The sequence below is a fragment of the Castor canadensis genome, chromosome 16 (assembly GCF_047511655.1).
Source record: "Castor canadensis chromosome 16, mCasCan1.hap1v2, whole genome shotgun sequence".
Taxonomy (NCBI): Eukaryota; Metazoa; Chordata; class Mammalia; order Rodentia; family Castoridae; genus Castor; species Castor canadensis.
In genome coordinates this window covers 69184453-69192172 of record NC_133401.1, presented here as the reverse complement: position 1 = coordinate 69192172, position 7720 = coordinate 69184453, and the positions used below count along the sequence as shown (strand labels likewise).

The window sequence follows — 7720 nt, the reverse complement described above, 5'->3', positions numbered from 1 at the left end:
TTGCTCAGAAATTAAATTTTCTAACTCACATATGGCTCCATTATAATGAGACAACTTCATTAAACTACTAGTCTGGTATGAAGAATGTAGTACATGATTTCTGATCTGAAGAAATTTTTATTGGCTGGGGGAGTAGCTCATGGGTGAAGCCCTGAATTGATTTTGAACACTGCAAAATAAGTTATCTATGCAGACCATGCATTGACATAGATTTCCACATTCAGACACAGAATGATGAACACAGATACTGATCTTTGCAATGCAAACAATGAACAGTATCAAATATGCAAATGTCATACTGCTTGGTGCTTCTTAAGGGGATTACAAGTAGGGGTTATGTTTTAAAAAGGTAATTTAAGAGTAGATGAATGTAGGATACCTAACCCAGTCAGTCCTCTACTTAATGTTGGATTACTTTTACAACATTCTGAAAGTCCAATTTCAGCCTCTGAATGAGCAGGAAGCTTTCCAGTGACCAGAATATCATTTCCTTTCCAGGGAGTCTGTTTTTAAACTGCTTTGTTTTTTTTAAGTTTTCTTTATATTTAGCTACAATGTATCCTCTTTTCAATTTTGCCAGTGGGTCCTAGTCTTGACCTTTGGAAAAGAACAAAGCAAGTTCACCACCTTTTCCATATGACAATCTTTAAACATGGACATAAGCTATAATGCCTGTTTTTAAGCATGGTGTTTTCTAGCCTAAAATGTACAATGAAAACATCAATTTCTCATGGAGAATATTTTCAGATGACTAGCTGGGTTTATTGCCTTTGATTCTATATATTTTGTAAAGGTTTTAATTTAAGCTATAGCAAAGAACTGGCAGCATGTACTCACAATTCTATTTAACCAGAACAGTGTTGGATAGTACATTTTATTTGAAATGTGAAGTTTAGAGAGATTGTTTGTAAACACTTAGGGATGGCTAGTATAAAAACAGGAGTCATTGGGGACTGGTTTTGTCAGCCTCACATCATTTTTTTCCTTTAATGAAATGTTATGTTTAAAAAATGTTTAAGGAAATAGTCATTTTGAAACTACCACCTTCACTTGAGGAACATGGAGTTCAGTAAAGGTTGCCTGGAACAATTGTATCCTTCAGTGCTGGAGGACTGTCATTTGAAAGGGTCATGTTTATTCTGTGTGCTCCCCTCATGAGACCTTTTCTACCTGTCTCTGTTATATGCACCAGGCTGTGTTACTTGAAGGTTGATTCTGCCTGTTGTCTGAGCGATTCTGACCATGACACAACCTGTCTTATGGTCAAACTCTCTTGGGATCCAAGATGTAGGATGGCAAATATCCTGTGGCATCTAAAGCCCACTGTTGATTCCATGTGAAGAGTAATGTACAACTCCTTTGAAAAATGAAGTCTCCTGTGAGATTACGAGTAAGAAGAGCTTTTCTTTTCAGGATAACCACATTTGGCCATTTGGCACTCAAGCAATGTGCACATGGAAGGATGAAGAAAAGCTCTGTGAAGGACTGGGTATAGTAATTAGGTCTGGAATAGCAGACAAATATCTAGTGCAGGGAGAGTGAGGTGTGCTTTGCTGAACACAGGGAGTCACTGGCATCATTCCTGGAAGAGGATTAATGTGACACTTGAGGTGGACTTGAATGTTGTGATTTTGCAGACATCCCATTCTCACAGGGACACTGAAAAATAGAAAGTAGGATAAATCCCCCAAAGAAGGGATCACAAGAAGGTAGCAAGTATCAAAATCTTGATTAGCCAGATGAAGGCCAATATAATGGAGCAGTGCTGGAAAGATCTTTACCCGAGAGAGTCTGTAAAATTGGAGCTCTCTTCTTGTCCACATGATTCTAAATGAAAGGCACCACATCACAGAGAAGTCAAATGACCTCCATATTACCCTTTGTAAATATGAGTGAAGCTGCTACAAGGCTTTACCCCATTCTAAGGACTTCTTCAAACTCTGGTGCTGGTATATGTCTGTGGGCCCTGGGGACCTGATGGATACTTTGTGCCTCTCCTTGTCTTAGCATTAAAACTTTAAGTGAGAATATGATAGATACTGCTGTGCTGCTCTTTACAAGCTTAAGAAAGATGGGACAGGGAAATCATTAATGAGAAATGAAGTTGAACAGGGTCAATTGAACGTGAGAAGGAATAATGTGCATAGAGTGATAAAGTAAGAGCCTTATCTCAGAGAAGAGGAGGAAACCATGTCTCTCAGAGGACAGTTTCTGAACCTTGAGCACTGCTGACATTTTTAGAGTCGGATAATTCCTGTGAGTATTTTGGTGTGTTGATGGGATGGCTTGTGCCTTGTGGGTGTATCACAGCACTGTTGGCCTCATCACACTAAATGCCAAATGTATCAACCAAAAATGTCTGCAGACATTGTCAAATGTCCTCTGATGGTCAAACCACACCTGGTTCAGAACTACTGAGATGGAGTTATATATAAGGTTTGCTTGAACATAGTTGGTGTGTAGAGGATAATGACCTGGTCTGGTTTGGTAGACTGTGTGGCTGTGGTGAATTTCCCTGAGATAGGCACACAATGGAAGAGGATGAAACAAATTGAAATGAATGCCATCTCACCTTTTACTCATTGTCTTTGTTTTTGTGGAAATAGCAACTGAAAGCTGTTCATTTGGCATGAACCCAAATATGGTACAATTTTATTACCTATAGTTTTCATGTAATTAGATCTCCAGCTTTTTCATCCCAAATATCTTCTACTTTGTATTCTTTGACCTGCATCCTCTCCCTACCCCGTTCCTGGAAACCATGTTTTATTCTCAAGCTCTGCATATTTGCATGTTTTTCTTTTACATTTCATGCATTTAAAGAAGATGATGCAATATTTGTTTTCTGCTTTTACATTTCATACATATAGAGGAGATGATACAAAGGTTGTTTTCTGCTTCTGGATTATCTCACTTATATAAGGTCCCTCAGGTTCATCAATGCTGTGGCAAATGGCAAGATGTCCTTTCATCAGTTTTAAACTGATGTTTTGTGTATGGCATAAAGGATGGTCCAATTTCATTCTTTTTCTGTGGAAATCCAATTCTTCTAGGCCATTTATGGACGAGACTAGACTATCTGTTCTTATTGTGTTGTCTTGGTGCCTTTGTAAAAATTAGTTAACAATATATGTTAGAATTTATTTCCAAGGTCTTCTGCTCAAGTTGTTATGTGTCTTTTCCCAAAGGTTTTTGTTACTATTCCTGTGAAATGTAGTTTGAAGTGTTTGTATCCATTCTTTGTTTTGGTGGGGGGAGGGCAGTCACTAAGTTTTACACTCAGGGCCTTGTGATTGCTAGGCCAGCACTCTACTATTTGAGGCCCACCTCCCACTCCAATGGGAGCCAAGGTTTACAGTAGCTGTCAGTGCAGAGCCATTCATGATGAAAGCCAAAAGCAATTAGTCTACCACGTGAGTACATAGAGGCATAAATTTCTAGCTTCTAACAAATCTCTGGCTTCTAAAGCCTGGAGTAATGACACCCTAGCTATCAGGACTCGGAGCTGTAAACCTCTGGGTCTGTCAGTCCAGCCTCCAGGCTTTCAACATCAAGGACCCTGACTGACATTGAAAGAGGGCGTCCTCCTCAATTCATGATTGCTCTCTGGGTAGAGAAAAAGGATCCAAGTCAGCTGACTGGTGACACGTTTGGAAAGAAGTTTAAATTCTCCATTTCAAAGTTATGCCATTAGTTTTATTCTAATGTGGGTCATTTTATTGATTTAATGCTTCAAGTTTCATTATATTGAAGTCTTTTTGGACTATTCTTCTATTGTTTATAATATTAGTCAGAATTCCAACATTTTGGACAATTGGAAATATATTAATCATTTCTTTTATGTCATTATAAATCACTGATTAAAAACACATGGTAGCAATGGTTAAAAATCTTGACCACTAAATGAGAAACTGTGCAGTTGTGTTAATTCTCTTATGTTGCAAGGAAACAAGTATTTCTGGAACATTTATGTGTACCAGGCATGGTGCCATGGGGAGGAGTACATTCATTAATTCATTCAGCAATACTTTTGAGAACTTTTTGTTTCCCAGGCACTGCACTGAAAGTTGGGAATGACAGTTGGGAATAAATTAAGTAGACTGATTTTATGGAACATAAATTTTAGTGATGAAGGCAGGCAAGTATTAAAAGTGAGAGTGAATAATTTCTGTAATGTGCAAAATGCATTATATCACTTAATACCAATCAAAATCCCTTGAAGTACATTATTTTCTTTGCTTTATAGGTAATTATGCTGAGAATCACTGAAGTGAATCTTTTGGAACTGGTGGCACAGCTGGTCTATGATAGATTTGATCTTACGGACCTGATATAGACTCTAAGGCTTCGACTCTAGCTTTGATCCATTGTTCAGTAAACTTGACAAGAAGGGGAATTAGTTAATTAGGCAAAATATTTCATATTAAGCATATGCTTGGTTCTGTGATCACCAGTTTCTTTTTCAAATGTTCTGACATACTTTTGTATAATCCTGTTTGGATTTTTATCACAAGAAACATCAACCTCTTCAGGAGAACAATTTTTTGTGCCTACCACAATTCCACAGTTATCAAAGTGGTTTATCAGGTAATCTGTAGGTTTCTTAGAGGAAATGAATTTTCATGAGATTTGCATGGAATGTTGAATGTTTCACCAAATGAAATTTAAAAACTACTATGTGTCATGAATAAAAGGAACAATAATTCAGCACTTCTTGAGCATAATTAAGAAAGAAGCTAATGTTTTTATACATTTAAAAGATACACATACTAATATTTAACTAGTTCTGTGCAACCATAGAGCTGAGAACTCAGAGAGAAACAAAGAAATGTAAAAAGTGTTTTAGTGAGTGGACAAGAGGTAGAAAGCATCAGTAAAAGCAGGGCTCAACTAGAAAGGACAGAACAGCTCTCTCTGTGGGGGTGAATCATGGGATATGATATTTGAAGAAATGGGGAAAGGGAATGGCCTTCATTCAACATGAAGATACTTATTGCTATTTTTTTCCCTCAAAGTAATGGACATACACTCTTTTCAGTCCTTCATGACAGATGCGGCTGGTATGAGCAGGGCTGCACTGAGAAGATGGAAGCCAATAAGCATCAGGGTTCATGTGTGTGATCTTAGTGTAGCCTGGATTTGAAATCTGAAATAAACTACCCAATGGACCAAGAAGAGGAGCAAAGAGAATATAAATGCTACATTTTTATACCTTAGAAATTTAAAACCAGCTTCCACATTACTAGATTAGGTTCTAAATCCAGTGCTGTGAGGGGTATCTACTTTCAGACACTGAAAACATTGAATCATCCAATCCACAGGATTTAGGGGATACAAAGGCAGCAGAGCTGTAGGGTTCAAATAAAGATTCCTAACTCAGTAATTTCTACTCTAAAGAAGAAAAAATTAGAACTTTGAACAAAAGAGAAGTGAATATCAAAATACACATAAAGTGCCTGATTTACGAGTACTTAAGGAACACTAGGAATAATGTGTTAATTTGCATTCTTCATACATGACATTAAACTCTCTTCTACTATTTGTGTAGGTGAAAGACTATGGGAAGATTCAATACCAGTTCCAGAGAGGGCTTCATTTTGGTGGGCTTCTCAGATTGGCCTCAATTGGAACTCATCCTTTTTATCTATATTTTTATTTGTACTTCTTCCTCTGCCACCTCTCCTTCCTGGACCTCTGCTACACCACCAGCACTGTGCCCCAGCTTCTAATCAACCTTCTGGGACATGACCACACTATCACCTATGACAGGTGTGTGGCCCAGCTCTTCACTGTCCTTGCCCTGGGTTCCACTGACAGTATGCTCTTGGCGGTGATGGCCTTTGACTGCTATGCTGCTGTGTGTCGTCCACTCCACTACATGACCATTATGCACCCTCGTCTCTGCTTTTCACTGGCCATTGCTTCCTGGTCAGGAGGCCTTGTGAACTCTCTGATTCAGACAGGTCTCATGATGGCCATGCCTCTCTGTGGCAATCATCTGAATCACTTCTTCTGTGAGATGCCTGTATTCCTGAAGCTGGCTTGTGAGGACACAGGAGGAACTGAGACCAAGATGTTTGTGTCCCAAGCTATCATCTTGGTCTTTCCTGCAGCACTAATTCTAGGCTCTTATGCCCACATTGCCAAGGCCGTGCTGAAGGTCAAGTCAACGGCTGGGCGCAGAAAAGCTTTTGGGACTTGTGGCTCCCACCTCCTGGTGGTGTCTCTATTTTATGGCTCAACCATCTACACATACCTCCAGCCTATTGGTAGTTATTCTGAGAGTGAGGGAAAGTTTGTTGCCCTTTTTTATACTATAATCACCCCCATGCTCAATCCTCTGACTTATACCCTGAGGAACAAGGATGTGAAAGGGGCTCTTTGCAAGATGCTAAGGAGAGGTAGAGATTCATGGTAGGAGGAGAAAAAGGATTAGTAAAAAGTTTTTTTTTTCTGTGATCTCTCAGGTTATGGAACTTATATTCCTCCTTGTAGGGTATTTGATGCCTAGAAAATATCACTCAGATGGCTTCAGTATTATACTATCTTTCTTGTTTGGAAGTTGGTTGTGGGGATCTCTTGAGATGCACAGATTCTATAATCACTGTGTATCTGGGAGTAAATGCTGCTTTGTATTATGACTTTTCAAAGGAATGATGTTGGCAAGAGTGTATTTTGAGCACTTGTGGAAAGTGGCGGTAGATTCCTAGCAAGTCTGACAGTAAGTAATAGAAGGATGAATTCTGAATGACAATGGCTTTCCCAAAGTCAGATCCCAATGTGGTGCTATATAATAGAACTGTGAGCCACGGTAGAGGACATAAATTCACCTTGCTTTTCTAATTTTCTGTGAAACTGGCCATGTTCCTTCAAATTCCAGGGCCTGTTTCAAAGGTCTCTTACAGAGGTTAACCTTGTATGCTACTCGGAGCAAATTAAGAACAGTGATACTTCATAGAGAATATCAATTTCAGACACATGTGTCATTTACCAACTTAAAGAACATCATTTGTTCAGAATAGTATAAGGAGTGGCATTAGCATCTCACCCACTGCACCAAAAGTTTCTGTTATTCTGCTTGGTGTTATGCAGAAGATATTCCCCTTGTAACACAGAAGAGAATGGAGAAGAAATGAGTATACAAGTGGTGGAATAAGAGGAAAAATTAAAGTGAAAAGAAATCTATAGGTTGTAAATCAGATGGAAAATTGTATAGGAAAATCTTTATCTCTAAGGGAGTTAGCAAAGAAAATAAAAAGGAGCAAAAGAAATAGCTAATAAATATATAACATTTCACTATGTACATGAGTGTTTTTCCTGGGCTCAATTCTATTTTCCTTTATGTTTGTCTTTACCCAGTAGCACATTCTTACCACTATCATTTCATTTCATGTAATTATATGTCAAAAAGTGCAGGTATCATTGTTAGTATTTGTTTATTGTTTATCTATTTGTATAATACTTGAAAAACTTGCTCTGCATTCATTGTCATTGATCCTAGAACAGCATCATGACAGTTTGGTTACATTTATATTTTGTTATATTACTTGCTTACTGATGATGAAAATAAGGTTCAAAGGTTTAAGTAACTTACACAACTTTAAATATGGAGTAAGAATGATTCTCAGGCTTCTGCAATCCTAAATGTAAACCTTACTACAATACCCTGACAATTCTTTTTTGTTTAATAGAGAAAGATTGAGGTTAGGAAGAAGTATCA

The 7720-nt window shown here is 38.1% G+C and overlaps 1 pseudogene; it reads left to right on the top strand.

Annotated features, from left to right (window-relative positions):
• The first annotated feature begins 5558 nt into the window (after positions 1-5558).
• LOC109679420 (olfactory receptor 2Y1-like) lies at positions 5559-6418 on the top strand (annotated as a pseudogene).
• Positions 6419-7720: the final 1302 nt, after the last annotated feature.